The sequence below is a fragment of the Mobula birostris genome, chromosome 24 (genome assembly GCF_030028105.1).
Source record: "Mobula birostris isolate sMobBir1 chromosome 24, sMobBir1.hap1, whole genome shotgun sequence".
NCBI classification, from domain to species: Eukaryota; Metazoa; Chordata; class Chondrichthyes; order Myliobatiformes; family Myliobatidae; genus Mobula; species Mobula birostris.
The window spans coordinates 42,318,494-42,334,009 of NC_092393.1; the positions used below are offsets into that span (position 1 = coordinate 42,318,494).

Sequence of the window (15,516 nt, forward strand, 5' to 3'; positions counted from 1 at the left end):
CTAAAGTAAGTACATGTTCGGCACAGCTTTGTGGGCTGAAAGCCCTGTATTATGCTGTAGGTTTTTCGATGTTTCACACTCAATGTCAGCAAGACCAAGGCATTGATTATAGACTTCAGGAGATGGAGACCAAGTCTGTGCATATATTTCAGGCAAAAGTTGATCATTTCCTGATCGATCAGGGCTTCAAAGGATATAGTGAGAAAGCAGGTGTATGGGGTGAGTGGGATCCAGGATCAGCTATGATAGAATGGCAGAGCAGACTCAATGGGCTGAATGGCCTAATTATGTCTTATGGTCTTATAACCTGAAGAAGGGTCTTGGCCCAAAACATCGACTGTTTATTCATTTCCATACATCCTTAGGAGTTGCGAAGATTCAGCATGACATTTAAAACTTTGACAAACTTCCATACATGTGTACTGGAGCGTGTATTGACTGGCTGCATCACAGTCTGGGTATGGAAACATCAATGCCTTTGAAAGGAAAATCCTACCAAAGGTTGCAGATTTGGCCCAGTACGCCGCGGGCAAAGCCCTCCAAACCATTGAGCACATCTACACGAAATGCTGTCATAGGAAAGCAGCATCCATCATCAGAGATCCCCACCACCCAGGTCATGCTCTCTTCTCACTGCTACCATCAGGTAGAAGCTACAAGAGCCTCAGGACTCACACCACCAGGTTCAAGAACAGTTACTACCCCTCAACCATCAGACTCTTGAATAAAAGGGGATAACTACACTCATTTGTCCCATCTGTGAGATGCTCCTACAACCAATGATCTCACTTTAAGGACTCTTTATCCAATTATCTCGTTTTCTCTTTATTTCTATTTATTTATATTTACATTTTTGCACAGTTTTTTGTCTTCTGCACTCTGATCATGTTATAGTTACTGCTCTATAGATTTGCTGAGTATGCCCACAGGAAAATGAACCTCAGGGTTGTATATAGTGACTCTTGATAGTAAAATTTACTTTGGACTTAAGCATGGGGGTGGTGGGGGTGTTGTGATTTAACATTTAGAACTCAACAGGGAAGGAGACAAAGGGAAAGAAAGGAAAACCATGTTACCTATGATACCTAACAAATGAATCAATGAACATGAACTTTGCCCATCTATAAGTTAATGCAAGTCAAAAAGCTTTGTGCTGCAAATGTATGATACAACAGAGAAAGATTCACTGGCCCACTGAAACGTTCTGTATGTTGAAGCTAAACATCATGAATCACAGTCTTCTCCAAACCTCAGCAACATTGTAATGTCAGCTCAGTAAGTCATAGGGAGAAACAACATTCTTGTAAAATTTTCTCTGGCTCTCTGATAATCTAATTGAGCTTGAGGACATCATGGCGACAGGAGGAACATTTCTCTGTATTGTATCTATCTTCTGAGGGAAATTCTATTAGCCACAACTAAGAACTTTCCCAGCTCGCCTTTGAATTTGTGCAGCTAATCTCTATTTTCTAGGTAATTAGCAACTTCTGCACAAAGCTTTGGCCTGCAATGAGAAGGGAAGCCTTCTCAACCCAGCCTGGTTCTATCTTAATGGAGTTTGCATACCTTCACCAACCAGAGCACCTCAATTAATCCATCTACCAAGATAGTCTGATTGCTTATCTGTATTTAAAAGCATAAATTAAATATCCACACTTTTCAGAGTTAAAAGATAAGACTATCCAAGCTAATTTTGTTTTTGATTATGCATGAACTAAATGTTATTCTAGCTATCTTCCTGTCAATATTATCAAGAGTCTTCATAACGTCCGACTTGTGATGAGACCAAAACAGGAAATGCATTCTGAAAAGGGATTTGTTGAAGAGCATCACAACGTTGTGTTATTGTACCTTATCCTCTACATTTCTTACCAGTAGATTTCTGAATAGACAATGAACCAACTCATGAACACTACCTCACAATCTTGCTCTGTATTAGAATTGCTTATTTAATTTATTATACATACTTATACTATATATATGTATGTAAGGCTCTTTCTTGTTAAACTGGGTTTACTTGAAGAGCTGCAAGGTGTACGAGCATGTGGAATTTGTCTTGCCTCATGGGCTTCTGTAACATAAAATACAGTCTGGAAGATAAGGCATGTTGCTTCATCACAGACAGATATAATTTGTCATTATCATTTTCTCATCCAAGATTTTATAATTAGCGCAAATTAGTTTATCATCCATAAACAGGCAGACTCTTTCCCAAACACCTTTACCCTGGTATCTAATAGATTGTGAAGATCAATAACCCTAATACCAATCTGTATGGGTCTCCTCAAGTAACAACATCTACATACAATAACTATGAATAACAGATACAGAGAATGGTGGAAACTTTCTGCAGGTCTGACACCGTCAGAGTTAATATTTCAAGTCAAAGAATATTTATCTGTATTGATGAAACCCTAACTCTGTTTCTCATTCCACAGATCTGCCAAACCCGCTGGCATTTTCTGTTCATTTTTATCTCAGATTTCTATCACCTAAAGTTTTTGATTTTCATGAATAATATCTCAGAGAATGCAATCAGTTGCTGATCTAACATTGGGTTGGCCCTCTTATTGCATTAGAATCATTTATTGGAAATGACCAAGGATCTGATGCACGTTTTTTGACAATTAATAAACTCTTTGGTATTTTGTAGCCAAATGCAGATAAATTAATGCAGAGGCATTGGGCTCTAACCCCTCTGTTTCCACTATTCTTTTGGTTTTACTGTGGCGAATTTGCTTCCAGTTTGCAGTGTGAATAATCTGAACATGACTTGCAATGTCTGGTAAATTGAATTGAACAATACGTTGTCTGTAACTCATACATGCCGAAGGTATGCAGAGTGAACAACTCTTTTCAGAGTACCATATAAAATGCAGGAGAAACTCGGCAGGTAAAGAAACATCTATGGAAAGCAATAAAGAGTCTTCATCAGGACCGGAATGGGCAGGAAAGCCAGCTGGGTGGAGGGGAAGGACTACAAGCTGGAAGATGATAGGTGAAGTCAGGTGAGGGGGTAGGAAGGTGGTGATAAAGCGAGAAGCTGAGAGGTGACAGGTGGTAAAGGTGAAGGAATCTGATAGCAGAGGAGAGTGGACCATGGAAGGAGGGAGGGAGGACGGGCACCAGAAGGAGGGGAGGAGAAGAGAATGGGACAGTGGGGAGCCAGAATAGGGATTGGCAGAAGAGAGAAGGGGAGAAAAATCACCGGAAGTTTGAGAAATCAATGTTCATTCCATCAAGTTGGAGGCGACCCAAGTGGAATATGAGGTGTTGCTCCTCCAACCAGGGATTGGTCTCATCAGTGATTTCTCTAACTTCCATAGATGCTGCCTGACCTGTTGAGTTCCTCCAGCATTTTGCACGTGTTACACTGGACTGTGTTTAAAACCCTTCTCAGTGGTGTAAAACGTGTTGCATTCCAACACTACCAAGCTGAACCTCCATGATCCCTCGGTTGTAAGGAGCAGTACAAATTATCTCCATCAGAGAATCCTCATTTAGAGGAATTCTCATTTGCTTGCAGGTCTGTGAGTGATTGATCAGAAAAAGAACAACTTGGAGAGAAATGTGTATTTATTATTGTCAGATGTGGTATAATTTTCTTAAGTCTTGGGGAATGGTGTGGTTAAAGCTTGGATTTCTCAAATATTATTTTTAGCCATGTCCTTTTCCTTCCAGACATTTTCCTGTACACCCATCCAGTTTTAGCTATTGACATTTTCATCAAAATTATGAGCAGCAAAGTCCATGTACAATAATGTTTTAGGCTACCCTTGCCTCCCTGCCCTGATTGCAAGTTGGTTATGTCCGATGACTCGCCATATGCAGAAAGAACCTCTGAACTACCCCACTTACATCCAGAGCCAATATGTCAGTTGGTGGCTCTGTGAATGTGTGTGTGTGTCAGATATATCTCTATCTTGTTGCTCATCTACCAGTGCTTAGACAGGTACAGTAGCTGTTCTAGGGCACCTTAAAGGAGAAAGGCAAGTCAACATAGGGGTTAGCAAAATTGTTTTACAGTGCCAGTGATCACTGATCAAGGTTTGATTCCCACTGCCATCTGTAAGGAATTAGTACACTCTCCCTGTGACCATGCAGGTTTCCACTGGGTGCTACCATTTCCTTCCATGTGCCAAAGATGGAGGTTAGGGTTAGGGTTAGCAAGTTGTGGGCATGCCATGTTGGAACTGAAAGCATGGCAATACTTGCAGGCTGCCCCCAGCTTATCCTGAGACTTTGTTGATTGTTGGCACAAAAATTATCATTATATGTTTCGATATTCTGGTGTGGAAAAGAAAGTGAATCTTTTTAAGGCACATGGTTTAGCTGTGTGCCGAAAGGGAGTCATACACACTCTTACCATCTCTTGCAAACGGAAAGAGATCGAGTGATGAAGGAAGATGTGATGTGGAAGGATAATTAGGTATGAGGGTATCACTGTCTTCAGTGTCCTCTACACTCACACTGATCTGGGACCCTTTGGCAGTAGTTCCAGTATCCTCCATTCTGCCACACAAGGGATTCCCGGGTCCTGCAGAAAGAGGCTCCCTCTCTTCTCCACCTTCCTGACCAGAACCTACAGAGCTATGCCTGAAAAGGTACTCGTTCTCATCTGAAACAGCCTCAAATAAGCTCTTAAAACCTGTGGCATGACTTCCACCAGCAGACTGAATAATAAACATCTCGCCTTGAAAATTTGCCAGCGTATGTGGCTTTAATCCATGCCAGCTGGACCCTGCCGGTGCCAAACTGCTTTCAAAATTGGACTCATGGTCTATGCAAAGAAAATAAATAGAGCAGTTAATGTTGCCTGGACACTGAAATCATTGTCATGAGTTCAGACGATCCTGTACCAGCACAAACAATCACAGGGTGTTTCCAGATTATGATCTCAGCACAAATTCCAGCTGAATCTCCATGTCTTTTGACAGTTATACTGCACATTTCCGTCTCCCTCTTCTGCTAACGTGAGCTTCGTTTCCCTCTGCATCCTGCTAAGTATGCCCGCGGAAAAAGAATCTCAGGGTTGTATGTGGTGATATGTATGTACTCTGATAATAAATTTTACTTTGGACTTTGAACTTCGATATACAGTGGCCACTTTAGTAGGTACACCTGTACATCCGCTCGTTAGTGCAAATATCAAATCAGCCAATCATGTGGTGGCAACCCAATGCATTAAAGCATGCAGGCGTGGTCAAGAGACCGAACGTCAGAGTGAGGAACAAATCTAAGTGACTTTGACTGTGAAATGATTATTTGTGCCAGAAATGATTATTGGTTTGAGTATTTCAGATGCTGCTGATCTAGATTTTTTCATGCACAACAGTCTCCAGTTTACAGAGAATGGTGCAAAGAAAAGTCACCCAGTGATGATTTTTAACTCACTTCATTGGGAAACTAATATTATAGCATGCTTTCAAACCTCAGAAAGCCATTGTTACCACTGGGGACATTGTTACTAAGAGATGCATTCCATCTTCGGGAAATTTCTTTCAGTTTCATGGGAATACTCTAAAACCTCAATGACATACATGTGGTCATTTTCCATGTGTTTTCCACTTGGAATAGAAATGATCCAGAGTTCCAATGGCAGAGTCACGACAGAAATGAAATTGTAGCAGATAAGTTTATCTTTCAGTGGCAGAAGTCCTTCTGACTGCTGTTCCAGCGATCAGTGAACAAATGGTGTTATTGTACCACTAATTCTACCCCCTTCCCCTTCTCTTTAACCTCTGAAGCAGCGAGCTTCATTAACAGCTTATGACCACCTCAACCATGACCTCACACTTTCAGAGATATTGCCTTTGTCCAATCCATCCCTCACCAATCTCTCTGTTTGGTTTCTCTCCTTTTCAGTTTTCTGATAATGGGTCTTTGACTTGAGATATTATTTTCCACAGATATTGGCTGACTTCCTGAGTGTTTCTAGCATTTTCTCGCTGCATACCTACGATAACGATTGTGTTTCCTAATTTTCCCGTAACATTCGGTCAGTTTCAAAACCAACTCCTATTTCCCTATATATTTTTTGCTCCTTTAGTTACTAGGTAAATAGAGTAACATATACAAAATGTTGGAGGAACTCAGCAGGTCAGGCAGCATCCACCGAAAGGAATAAAGAGTCAACATTTTGATATACAAACCCCTTCATCAGGACTTGGTGAAGGGTTTCGGCCCAAAATATTGATTCTATTCTTTTCCATAGATGCTGCCTGACCTGCTGAGTTCCTCCAGCATTTTGTATGTGTTACTCTGGATTTCCAGCATCCACAAAATCTCGTGTTTATTGCTAAGTAAATAGATACTGTATTCATTATCAATTTAGACTTACAATATGCATCAATGTCTCTGAGTTACTTAAACTGAATTAGTTTTTGCATACAATCTTCAGGAAATTTGTTTCAACTTCATAGGAATATTTTCAAAAGCCTCAGTGATGTGCTTGCGGTATTTTTGTATGAGTCACCACATGGGACAGGAATGATCCAGAATCCCAAAAGCAGAACAAAGGTTCGAAAAATTCACATCTGTTCTTACATTACTTTTGGGCAAATTGACTGGCTGGCGACCTTGTTGCTGTATGGATGCATTCATTCTGCCTCGGACCCAATATACTGAGTGAGAATAGAGCCTTTGCTTTCCATTAGAAGACACTCCTTTATAAAATCAGGAGATCCTGTTTTGCAGATTCAAGTTAGTATCACCAATGACCAGGTTTAGGCAAGAGAAGGAATTTCTTAAGAACATTTCAAAGCTACTTCTAGGAAGCAACTTAGAAGCAAACTTGGTTCTCTCCTTCCCAGTTGTGACAAAGGGTCTCGGATCTGAAATATATTCCAGTTTTCTTTCCACAGATGCTTCCTGACCTGTTGCATGCTTCCAGTGTCTTCTGATTTTATTTCAGGCTTCTGGCATCTGCAGTTTTTTTGATTATCAATAGCTAGGAACACGGTCTGCTGCTTTTGGAAAGAGAGGTGCTGGTTTAAAGAACTGCCAGTTCCACTTCCACCCAACACACCCTCTCCCCAAGATCCACTCTCCTCTGCTGATAAGTCTTTGTGGTTGTTTTGGTACCTTTAATAGGGATAGGTATATACCCATACATCAGCAAAGTCTCGATCACAGTGGCATCTCTCTCTCTCTCTCTCTGTGCTGGTGCACTTTCACCCCAGACCTGTCACTGGAGAAATACTAATACAACAAATGGGACTCTACCCTCAGTATTTTTAGGCTTGTGTCCTTCTGAAAAAAGATGTGATGAACACATACAAAAAAGCAGAGGCAGGAGCGAGTTTGTGTGGATGAATCAATCTAACAAATGTACCCACTATTAAATAATGAAAAATTGATGATAATGCTGAACAATTTTTTTTTGCCTCTAGATATCATTTTACTTGTAACTAAATCCAGGAGTCTATATGAATGGGGCTACTGTGCAATATTTTCTGCTGGCCTGTGTAACAGGAGATATTGTGGTCGCCTCACACATTCTCTGATAATCGATTTATTATGATATTTGAATGTTAGACCCAGTCAGTACTAACCCCATGTACTGCAGAGAATAAAGGCCCTGCTTTCAACCTATTTATGGAAATGGTTGTTAAACAATTTACACTTGCAGGGGTGTTTAGAAAAAAAACCTCTTTCCCTTTCAAAGAGATCTTTGGCTCAGGGAATCCCACCATACCTCATCTCCATTTTAGGAACAAATTTATCAAGAGGCAATGAATAATAACAAATAGAACATTTAACCATGCTTTCAGCTCAGAGCTACTACTTCCTTAGACTAGGTTCACGCCACGGTGCCTTTCTGTAAAAATAATAAAGCAAAAGAGCTGTGGTTAACCACCTTAACTGGCACAACCCTATGACTTAGCTTTGGACCTAATGGGTTATGAATGGTTTAAAGCTACGTATGTTCAAATTTCAAAGTAAATTTATTATCAAGATATATGTATACTGCCCTGAGATTAATTTTATTTACTTATTGAGATACAGTGCAGAGTAGGCGCTTCTGGACCTTTGAGTCAGATCGTCTCAGCAACCCCTGACAAACTGGATTAACCCTAACCTAATCATGGGACAATTTACAATGACAAATTAACCTTCCGGTACGTCCTTGGACTGGGAGAGGCAAGCGGAGGACCTGGAGAAAATCCGTGCATTCCACAGGGAAGATGTACAGAGACTCGCAACAGAACAGTGTCAGGATTGAACTGCAAGCTCCGAAATGTCCCGAGCTGTAATAGCGTCGTGCTAACCGTTATGCTACTGTGGCGCTCAATTATATAGTCACAGTTGTAGGGAAAGGATGAATAGGTTAGGACTTTATTCTTGCAGGCATTCACAGTGGGACGTAGAGGTACAATAGAATCAATGAAAAACTACACAAATACTGACAAACATCCAAGGTGCATATGGAATTAAACTGCCAAAAGAACAGTATTTGTAGTGATAGACAGAATCTTCAAAATGGGAACTGCGCTTATGGATTAAATGTTTCAGTGAAAGGAAATCCTGTTTTAGACTGAAGACACACAAAATGCTGGGGACACTTTTCCTCTTTCTTCCCAGTCCTGATGAAGCATCTCAGCCCGAAATGCCAACTCTTTAATCCTTTCCATAGATGCTGCCTGACCTGCTGAGTTCCTCCTGCGTTTTTGTGTGTGTTATTCTGGATTTCCAGCATCTGCAGAATCTCTTGTGTTGGCACTGACAAAGCTTGCATACAAAATTTCAGCTTTAACAAAAGAAATGAAAGTTTCACTTCTGAGAGCTAATAAAGATCACTTCTGGTGATATGAAGCAAGTGTCTGGACACCACTTCCACTGGGGCTGTAGCAAACTATAAAACATTTGTACCATAAGACATTGAATCAGAATTAGGCTATTTAGCCCATCGACTCTGCTCCACCATTCTATCATAGCCAATTAATTATCCCTCTCAACCCCATTCTCCTGCCTTCTCCCTGTAACCTTTGACACCCTGACTAATCAAGAACCTGTCAACCTCTGCTTTAAAAATCCCCAATAACTTGGCCGCCACAGCCGTCTGTGGCAATGAATTCACAGATTCACTGCCCTCTGGCTAAAGAAATTCCTCCTCGTCTCTGTCCTAAAGAGACGTCCTTGTTTGAATGCTTCATTAAACTCACCAACGGAAATTTACTAGGTAGTTTGTCATTGCTGGGAGAGATGTAATCAAATTTCAGACCAACAAATCAACAGTGAAAAAGTTCAGAAGAGTGAATGGTGCAATTTTGCTTCACTAAATTGGGCATTTGGGGCAATTCTAATGGATGGGCTTCACACAAACGTTGGATTAAAAATTAAAACTTCAGATGATCCAAGACTAAATGATTGAGATGGCATTCAGGTGGGCAGCAAACAGATATTATTAGGGAACAAAATTGTTAGGTATAATGTTTACATAAATAATGAATGCCTTGCTCAACAGTGTAGGCAAATTAGCATGACAGAAAATCAAATCAAATTATCACTGACTTAACAGAAGGCCATTAGGCTTCTAAACTCCCTGCCGCATTGTATTCAGTGTCACTGGTTAATCTGTTCCATACTTTACAATATTTAATATTAACATTCTTCAGTTTGTTATTTATGTGTGATTTATCTGTAGATTTTATCCTTACCTTCTCAAGTTATCGAATGCCAAGTGTGTTATGTGTACTCCTGTGCTTTACACCCTGGTTTGGAGAAACAAAGGTGTAAGCCTGTTTGGAGACTGCTGAAACTATAGAGGCATCTCCCTCCTCTCTACAACAGGAAAGGTGCTCATCCAAATTTTATGAGATCTCCTGCCTGAGTTCCAGTGTGGCTTCCGTCCAGCCAGAAGAACATCTGGCATGATTTTTACAGCACGTCAATTGCAGGAGGAAGTCCAGGAACAAAATCTTCCACTTTATATGGCCTTCATAGAATTTACAAAAGCATTTGACTCCGTAAATTGTCCTGCCCTTTGGCAAGTACTGACTAAGTCGAGTGCCCAGAGAAATATCTCAAGATCCTGTAGCTCTTACACAATGATATGAATGCAACAGTCATCAGGAACAACGGCTCTGAAACAGTACCTTCCAAAGTTGAGACTGGGGTCAAATAGGGTGCATCATTACCCCAACTATGTTTGCTGTTTTCATTGCAACCATTCTTCACCTCAACAGGTTCAAGGCAAAAGGCAAGGTGTCAACTACTTCCATCGTGGAGCTCCAACATGCAGACGACACCATCATAGCTCTCTCTGTGAAGGATCTGCAGTGCATAATGGATGCTTTTGCCAGAGCGTACAAGCTCCTGGGACTTGATCTAAACATCAAGAAAACCCAAGTCCTGCATTAACCTGCTCCAGATAAAGCTCTTAAATCTTCAACCATCCAAGTTGACAACATCCCTCTGGAATACACTAATCATTTCCCACATTTTGGCTACCTTCTTCCTTAAAGAGCCAACATTGACCTTGAAATAAATCGCAGAACAGGCTGTAAGAGCGGAGCCTTTGCCAGGCTGAGAAAGAGGGTTTTTGAAGATCAGGATATCAAGACCAACACTAAGCTTCTGGTCTATAAAGCTATAGTTCTCCCATGCTTGCTATGCAGAGCGAAGTCATGGACAACATACAGCAGGCACATGAAATCCCTAGAAACTTGCTATCAAAGCTGCCTCTAAAAGATTCTGAGAGTTAGCTGGAAGAACAGTATAGTAAATCCAGCAGCCTGGAGGAAGCTACCATTAACTCCATAGCCACAATCTTGACTCAACACCAATTGCAATGGGTCAGCCACATCATCTGTGTGTCTGACTCCCACCTCCTTAAACAACTCCTGTTCGGCCAACTCAAGGATGCAAAGCGCACTCCTGGAGGGCATAAAAAGCAGTTCAAAGACAAAATCAAGACCCACCTGAAGAAGTGCCACATCAACAGAAACTAGCACAGGATAGGAAAAGCTGGAGAGTAGAATACCTCCACCGTGCTGCTGAGACTAAGCAGCTTCATCGTAAGGAGAGACTGGGAAAGGCCCAACCAGCTACATCCACCACCACCTCAATGACCTACACCTGCCGACACGGCAATAGGACTTGTGGATCACAGATCAGCCTCTTCAGTCATCTCAAGGCCCACAAGTGACCAGATCAACCACCAGGAGAAGAATCATACTCGACTACGAGTGATCGCTAATGACGATGGGGGTGTTTGGAGAATCGTTGTCTCATTTCTATATACATTACGTGGTTATATACATTATATACATGTATATAGCTAAATGACAATAAACGACATATATAATGTGAAATTTTGTTGCTTTGTGACAGCAGTACAGAGCAAAGATATAAAAGTATAATAAATTACAAAATTAAGTAAGCAGTGCACAAGTATAACAAGGTAGTGTTCATAGATTCATGCACCATTCTAATAGTAGATGAAAAAAACAGTTTCCTAACCAACGAGTGTGCGTCTTCAGTCTCCTGTAATTCTTGACTGGATAGTAGTAACGAGGAGAGGGGATGTCCCAGATGGTGAGGGGGCTTAGTGATGAATGCTACCTTCTCGAGGCACATCCTCGATGGTGCGGAGGCTCGTACCGATGATGGAGGTGACTGAGTCGACATCCTTCTGCAGCTTACCACAGGGTAAATTGATAAACTGATTTATTATTGTCACAGGTGCTGAGGAAGAGTGAAAAAACTTCGATTTGCACATAATCCATACAGATCGTTTCATCCCATCAGTGCACTGTGATAGTACCAAGGAAAGCGATAACAGAATGCAGAATAAAGGTTTACTGTTACAGAAAAGGTGCTTTGCAGGCTGACAAAAAAGCGTGCAAAGCCATAGCGAGGTAGATTGTAGAGTTTTTTGCAGTATTGAATCTGATTGATGAGCAAAATATCTTGTACTTTATTGTTTACCTGCACTATAATTTTTCTTTCGCTGTTACACTTTATTTTGCAGCCTTAATTTGATTTTATCTTGTTATGATTTGATCTGTGTGAACAGTATGCAAAACAAGCATGTCAATGTATCTCGGTACACGTGACAATAATAAACCAATTCCAATGGTAAAATTTGCCTTAACAAGATCATGTCTCACTTTGCTGTGCTCCAGAATCAACCTGCTCAATCTCTTGCTCCCAGAAACCAGCCTAATAAATTTTCTCTGCTCCATCTCCAGTTCAAGCACATACTTAAGACCAGCCCTAAGTGAATAGCAGGTCCTTCATAAAAAACAAGAGGAGACATTGGCGTCACGAATGGATACAGTCATCAATGTACTCGGTCCTTTCACTGACATGTGCATTATGTTTAGTCGATCTTAACAGTACCTCTGCTTATAATAACAACACAGAAAATCTTGCAGTTTTTGGCAGAAAGCTTATTGCACATGATGTCACTTGCAATTAAAAAATAACTGTGAGTAAGATGGGTCAAAGTTGGGAAGTGGCCATGGGAAGTCTCATTTTATTCCTATTCCAACCTCCCCCCCCGCCCCCCCGCCCCATGCCCATCTGCTGCAGTTCTGGTATATCAGAGAAAACCCACTGGGCCACATTGTCCTGGATACAGCTGAGCACCCTGAGAATAGCTAGAGCTGCACTCATCCAGGCAAGTGGAGAATATTCCACCACGCTCCTAATTTGTGCTTTATTGATGGCAGGGAAAACTCTCTTGGTCATCAGAGAGTGCTTGACTTGCTCAGCCTCTCATCTCTTCATGTAGCCCCAGTATTTATAGTGCCTGGTCCACTGGTGTCTCAGGCCGCTGCTAACCCTCAAGATATTGATGGTGAGAGACGCAATGATGCTTATGCCATTGAATGTCAAAATCAGCTGGCTGCAGTTTTTTTCTTGTTTGTGTTGGTCATTGTCTCACTATTTTATGGCAAAAATCTTATTTATCGCTTATTGACCGATGCCCAAATATTGTCCAGGTCTTGCTGCATGCAGGTACGGAGTGCTTTATACACTGAGGAGTTGCATGTGGAATTAGACATACAATATCATCAATAAACATCCCTATTTTTGACTTTACTATGAAAAGAGGACCAGCAAAGGAAGAGCTGAAAGTGTTAAATCAGGAGCACTAATCTGAGGAAGTCCTGTATTGATGTTCTGGGGCTGGAATAGCTGATCTCCAACAATCACAGCTATTTTCCATTGTGCAAGATATAATTCCAACCATTGGAATATGGTTGCCCATTAACTTTGGGTTTTACAAGACCTCCTTGATATGACTCTGAGTTCAATGTTGCCTCAATATCAAGGGTAGTCACTCTCACCTCACTTCTAGAATTCAGCTCTTTGTTCCAAGTCTGTGATGAGTTTGAAACAGACTGATCCAGGCACAACCCAGCCCCTGAGCAGATTATTGGTGAGTTGGTGTAACTTGATAGCACCTTTGAAAACACCTTCCATGATTTTACTAATAACAGAGCATAGATGGATAGAGTTGGGTCCCCTCCTCCTGCCCTTTCTCCTATGATCCACTTTCCTCTCTTTTTAGATTTCTCCAGCCCTCTATCTTTCCAACCCATCTAGCTTGACCTATCACCTTCCAGCTATTCTTCTAGCTATCCTCCTTCCCCTCCCCACCCCCACTTTTTATTCTGGCATCTTCCCCCCCCCCCTTCCTTTCCAGCCCTGAAGAAGTGTCTCGGCCCAAAATGTCGACTATTTATTCCTTTCCATGCTACCTGACCTGCTGAGTTCCTCCAGCATTTTGTGCATGTTGCATTGGACTGACAGAGCTGTAGTTAGCCAGATTGGATTTGTCCTGCTTTTGGTGACCAGGACATACCTGAGCAATTTTCCAGATTTTCCAGTGGTAACTCTACTAGATCTGCTTGGCTAGAGGTTCATCTGTATTTGTGCATGGGTACTGCGGCTGGGGTATTGCCTAGTCTCATAGCCTTTCCTATGTCCAGTGATCTCTGCTATCTCGTAATTACATATGAAGTGAATCGAACTAGCTTCCACGATGGAGGCATAATTATGAGGAAGCTCAGATGGATTATATACTTGCCACTTCTGACAGCTCGGCTTTGAACGTTCCTGGATTCAGGGTCAACAAGCAGCAAAGCAACAAAAACTGAGGGAAACATAACAAAAGAACTGCCTGGTACCACACAGGGCAACACAAGAACAATATGAAGTTACAAAAACAAACAAAATAATTGCAAATGAATAGATTCATAGTCAGCATTTGCGCAGCTCGTCTCTACCCAAGCAATCCCACCAAATTAAAACTAATACCATTTTTAAAGGTCATATTTAATCTTATCTGGATTCTTCCTGTATAATGGAGGGATCTGAAATTAAAATGATACTGTAAATTACTTAACAAATGTTGGGATGTCACGTGTGACTATTTTGACTCATTTATATACACAGTTCACTGGTAAAACTCATACGCATGCATTCAGGACCAATAGAATAGCTATTAAGCCTCCGGCTGCTTATGAAAGGCTATCAAATATGTGAAGAAAACAGAAGCAAGTGGAAACAAACTACTGAAAGGTACAAACAACAGGAATTCTGCAGATGCTGGAAATTCAAGCAACACACATCAAAGTTGCTGGTGAACGCAGCAGGCCAAGCAGCATCTCTAGGAAGAGGTGCAGTCGACGTTTCAGGCCGAGACCCTTCGTCAGGACTAACTGAAGGTCTCGGCCTGAAACGTCGACTGCACCTCTTCCTACAGATGCTGCTTGGCCTGCTGCGTTCACCAGCAACTTTGATGTGTGTTACTGAAAGGTACAACAGTTGGGTGGTTATTATAAGGTAACTTCAGTTATTCTCATATAATTCTGACAAGATGGTGCTGGTGAACAGAGCAAACAAAGGAGACATCCTTCAGAGAGTTCACGGAACTACTTCTTTTACTTCTTTCAAATATGATGCGTGTGACTCGAAGCTGTGTGATTAACATTTGAATGGTGTGTTCTTGGGCTGACTGAGCGATCTGGCTCTTTGCTGAACCCGAGGGAGTCCGGCGAGGTTTGGAGCAGAGTACGCGGCCTGGAGGCCAAGAGGCCGGGAGACAGTGGAAGCCCATGATCAACCCCATTTCTCACCGATCTTGCTGATGAAAGCATCAAGCAAGACTAAAATCAATAAGGGAAGGACGCGGGTCAGTGTGTGTGCCTGCATTTGACCATTTGCCCTCTCCCTCTCACTCACTGCTGCTGGAGTCTTGGATCTTGGGCAAGGTCTGATGGGCACGGTTTGTGGATTGGACTATACAGTTCATGTTATGATGTGTTTCTGGTTTCTGCTTGCTCCTTTTTTATCACTGTTTTCCATGATTTTGATCAGAGTGGACTTGCTCTGCGGTCAGCAGTCAATGAACGCCACAGCACTAAGTTGAACTAAACTGAACATTCTGTGGTAAACCATATATATATAGGTTGTAACTGGGTTACCTGTCTGGACATGCCTGGACACGCCCCTCTGCTGACTGCTCCTTTGGCGCCTCCCACAGACCCCTGAATAAAGGCG

General features: G+C 41.7%; 1 protein-coding gene across 5 annotated transcripts in view; it reads right to left on the bottom strand.

The window, feature by feature from the left end:
* Positions 1 to 15,516, bottom strand: part of LOC140187351 (platelet-derived growth factor subunit A-like) — an 86,892-nt gene that overhangs the window by 58,546 nt on the left and 12,830 nt on the right. The window lies entirely within an intron of this gene.